The sequence below is a fragment of the Capra hircus genome, unplaced genomic scaffold (assembly GCF_001704415.2).
Source record: "Capra hircus breed San Clemente unplaced genomic scaffold, ASM170441v1, whole genome shotgun sequence".
In the NCBI taxonomy this organism is placed as follows: domain Eukaryota; kingdom Metazoa; phylum Chordata; class Mammalia; order Artiodactyla; family Bovidae; genus Capra; species Capra hircus.
In genome coordinates, this window is record NW_017189696.1 from 23263 (window position 1) to 28254 (window position 4992).

General features: G+C 52.2%; 1 pseudogene; it reads right to left on the reverse strand.

Annotated features, from left to right (window-relative positions):
- Positions 1 to 1362: 1362 nt before the first annotated feature.
- LOC108634627 lies at positions 1363 to 3601 on the reverse strand (annotated as a pseudogene).
- Between the last annotated feature and the right edge of the window lie 1391 nt (positions 3602 to 4992).

Genomic DNA, 4992 nt, shown 5'->3' on the forward strand with positions numbered 1-4992 from the left:
ACCCTGTCTCTCCAAGGATGCCTGTGGTTTTTCACGGACAGCCTACCTTAGCTCATCTTGTGTTGGGCGTCACATAATGTGAGTGTGTGTCATCCTCATGGAAAGAGTGTGCTGGCTGATGGGCTGATCCTTTTGCAGCACAGGCCCAGGACATGCTTGGTTCTCCTCACATGTGTGGAACAAGAGTCCAGTGCAGCAGGCAGTCTGTGCCTCATTCTCCTTTGGGTCTGCCCTTCTCGGCAGGACCTTAGCCTCTTCACCACCCCAGTCCTGCCGTAGCCACGTCCACATTTCCACAGAATGGCCCATGAGCCCACAGACTGAGGGCTCTACAGCCAGTGGTTTCAAAGACACCCCATCTGATTTGTCCTGGGTGAATCCTCAGAGCATGTAACCCCTCTTCCCGGTCCAAACAAACACAATAGCAAGGTAGAAATGGTGAGCATGTTTTTGTATTTGGTCTTTATCTTTTCGTCTGCCCTAGGCCGGACACATGCACACACACACACACACACACGCACACACACAAACGTCTGACACAAGCACATGTGTGTATACACACACATTCTCAGCATGGGGATACAAACCCAAACAGGAAACAAAGGTGTTTCAGGAGCCTGTGTTCCCTGTTTGTGTTTGTGTCCCAACTGAGCATGTGTTTGTATACACGCATGTGTTTATATCAGCTGTGTGTGTGTGTGTGCATGAGTCTGGCCCAAGGAAGATGCAGATATGAAGGTGACAGGAGAGCAGGTGCTGAGCAACCATAAGAGGAAGCACGAGACGTCCCCAGTCTAAGGGTGGTTGGCCGGCTGCAATGTCGGAGATGGAGTCAGTAGGCACCATGTCCTGTCCTTGTGGCTTCCTGTCCACCTTCTCCCCGAGCTCTTCCATATTTTCCCAAGGTAGCCTGAAGCCGCTTCCAATGCAGCATGTGTGGTGGTGTTGAGCCACCGTGTGGTGGATGTGGAAATTCACAGAAGATCCCAAAGTCAGCACGCAGGTGCACTGGGACCCCGTAGAGGACGCCCTTACAATGCTAGGCCTTCTCAGGGTAAGGAGCAGGAGTGTAAGGCCCAGGCAATCTCAGACTCAGTGAGCAACAGGAGGCCAGGGGATGGCAGGACCCATGGAAGGATGATTCTGACAAACTTAATTCACCCTGCCTCTAGTAATATCACCTAGGACTCTCAGTCTGCAACCACAACTGATTTGAGGGAACTTGATTCACTCACGGACACACTGAATCACCAAGCCCCCAGGCTCATCAGGCAACTTGCTACATGCATGACCCAAATTCACACTCTGCAGCCAGCTTTCATGAGACTGAGCATCCCCATTTGGGAAAGGACAGTGTCCCGGCTAGTACACAGCTGTCCCTTCATGGCCCACTTCCAGACCCTTCACCACATGTGCTTCTGTCATGGAAGAATCTTCCCTCCTGGGGTAGTCCTTCAGGCGATCATCCCACTCGTCTTTGCTGATAATCTGCTGGCAACACTTTGCTGCTGAGCAAGGTCAGCCCTGGGCTGACAAGGATCTGAACCCTCACACGAGCAGCCAAGAACTCCAACAACAATCATCAACCGAAACAATACCACCTCAGCAATCCTGTTTGATTCTGGGCAGCTGTGGCCTGTCAACCAGTTGAGAAAGTTAAGGCTCCTGGTATCCAGCCTGCAGCTGGTGCTCCCTGTTCAAAGTCCCAGAACCAATAGACTGGAGTGGAACTATGTCCCCTATACCCTGCAGGAAGAGAGGGGAGATGGGTGTGGATCCCATAGGCGGATCATCCACACCTCTGCACACCCACAATTATCATTCCCAGACTCACGTTTTACCAGTGATGTCAAGATAATACTCCTTAATGATCACTCTTTTCAAGATATAGGGGTGGTCCCGAAAGGAAAAGATCAGCTTGATGCATTACTGTGGATGGCTCACACCTGTACCTGCTAGGATAGGGAGGAGAGAAAATGTACAAGCTTCTAGGGTCCTCAACTTGCCTCCCAGGCAGGCATTAACAGCTTCCACGAAGCCTCTCCAAACTCTCACAGTGTAGGAACATGGATAACATGATCCTCCCACACCCCACCAAGTTCCATACCCAACTGTCCTCAGCTTCCCTCACTGACATTCAAGTCAATCATGTAGCTGAGAAAGTCTTTATGTTGGTCACTGATCATGACGGAAACTTGAGGGTGGTTCATAGTCTGCTTCAGGTCAAGAAGCCATTTATGCAACATGCTGGGCCAAGAAGAGCCAGGAGCATCAGTCCTAGTCTGAGGTGGAAGAAGGACACGGGGACAGGCATCTTCAAGGATGCTGGGCACTTCTGCTTACCCAGCCACTACTGATGAGCTCAAGCCCTGCCATACTCTCAGACAAGCTCATGGCTCTGTGTTCCTAGTGGTGTTCTGCATCTGAGGTGGTTTGCATTCCCCAAGCAGGGGCTGTTTCTGATAGCTGTTATTTCCCAGACCTGTGTATGCTGGGTAGTGGCATGTCACTGCTTACATGGTAGGACTTACAGTCATTGTGACAAACCGTGTCTGAAAGCAAAGGGGTTGGTGTTGGCTAGTGTACGTGTACATATGTTATGTGGGTTTGTGTGTGTGTGTGTGTGTGTGTGTGTGTGTAATTCCCATATCTCAGTTATTTTCGGAATCATTCAACTTTACAACAATAACTGTCAGCTAAGGCTACTCTGGTGTACTATCTCTGGTCATTTCTGACTTAGAGGCTATTCCTCCTCTGATGGAGGCCTGAAGTAGACACACAAAGTCATGGCTGTGACACTTACAGGTGTGGCCCTGCCCGGACTCTACTCAGCTGTGCTTTTGTAGCCTGCCAATTGCCCAGTACCATACTTCCTTCACGGTCCACCAGTACCATCCTGTCCCCTCGCCTCCACCCCTTCTCCTGCTCCTGCCTCTGCACCTCCCCCTCCTCCTGAGCAGCGGACCACAAGGAGTAGCTGAAAGGATACCACTTTGGCCCAGAAGACAGGGATGCCCTGGATGATGGCACTCTTCTGAGCCAAGTCACGCTTCCTCCTCTCATGGCTCTTGCACGTGAACCAAACGTAGGCCCTGCAGGTTTTCTCAGGCTCAGAGCTCAGATCCCCTTGCAGGGTCACCAGTGCCTGCAGCACATCTAGTGCCGGAAGCTCACTTGGGCCTCCAGGCCTTTCCTGGCACTGCTCCTCCACCGTCTTCTCCTCCAGCTCCAGGGAGGACCCCTGTTGCTGCTCCTCATCTGGCACAACCTCCACATCCTAAATGATGTCCTCTGCAAGCAGCTGGAAATCCCGTCTGAACCCTGCCATGACTCCGTCAACCTGGGCCTCGCTGTCCTCCCCTGCCTCCACTCTGAATAGGGTGGCATCTTCACCTGGTGTGACCACTGGTGGCTGCAACGTCCCAGCCATGCACAGCATCACCAGGACAGGCCACGGGGCCCCATCCCCCTGAGCACCCAGGCTACCAACTAAGAAGGCCTGGGATCCCAGGACGCTCCCACATTCCTCTGACTGCCTCTCACACTCCTCTTGGCTCTGGCCATGACCCCAGCCTAGGTCAGATGCTAAGGGACAGGACATAATAGCACCACAGCAAGTGGTGAGCAATGGTTGCCCAGGGTGCAGTAAACCTGTGGGGCCCACTAGCGTTTTTGGTGTGGGGAGTGTTGGGCATGGTTCAGAGGCTATGGCTGGTGTGTGTGTGGGGTTGGCTTAGACTATAGAAACAGGTGGTGGCAGCCCAGGACAGGGTGAATGGGCCCTGGGACATCACCCAAACAGGCAGGGCCCTAGGCTGTGAGCCACGCACAGGCAGCTGACCCAAATCTAGACCAATGGCCAAGAGGGCAGTGGACAGCACACTATGGACATACCCCTAGACTGGGTGGCATCTTCCGTGGTTCCTGGGATCTGCTCCACTACGTGGCCAAACTCTGCTCCAGAGAGCTAGCAGGTTTTGCATCTGCCGCTACCTCAGGCGCTGTCATTGGTCTGGTTCTGGAAATTCCAACCATGGATTCCTGATCCACAATCCAAACAGCACACTCCTGTGTCCCACAGGACCTTCAATAACTGGGAGCTCTCCCTGAGTATCCAAAGGATACACAGGGGTGCCAAGTGGCTGGATACTTTTCTCCATGGGACAGAGAGTCTTTTGCTGGCCAGATGCTAAGGGAGTAGGGAAAAACCCACCATTTGCCATGTTGATCTCCATTGTTCAGGGACACCAGGACCTTAGGGTACAGAGCTCTCTCTTTCTTTCTTTGTCTCTGCTTTGGCATAGAACTGTTTGGAGCAATCCTTCCTTATGTTTACCAGGGCTGGTGTCTGTGTGTCTCCACCTCTTTAAGTGGTGCTGTTGCCGATTGCCACTGTATGGACATCAGCACGTATAGGAGAAGCTTATCCTTGGAGTGAAGGCAAGCCCTTCTCCTCCTGAGTGAGTTGCACCAAAGGGAGATCAGACTCTTTTAGTCCACAGGTTTGGAGAGTGTTTTCTCAATCTTGAAATCCAACTTTGGGCAGTCACTGCTGAACCACAGAAGGGGTCGGGTAACCCTCCCTCCCTCACTGGACAGACATGAATGCTGCACAGGCCTGAGGTGGCTTGGCCACACTTTTCACAGATGGAGAAATGGGGCATGCTCTGCTGGCATGAGGAAGCTCTCTGAACCTTGTTCAAATTCCTGCCAGTGAGTTGCTAAGGACAACTCCCTGTTAAATTCCGTGAGTCACTGGTGCCAGAGACATGCACATCTGCCCATTTACCCTACCGAGGCCCTTTCAAGTGGTTCTGTTCTCCATCTGAGAACACGTACCAGCCTGCCCAGTTACCCAATCCTGTGGGGGCTTGCAGCAGCAACGGGATCAATCTAAGCCATCCATCCTATAGTCCTGACCCCCTATATATGCTTTGTGCAAAGAGTACAAAGAGTGATGTTTCAGACTGGAAGTCTATGCAGGTAGCAAGT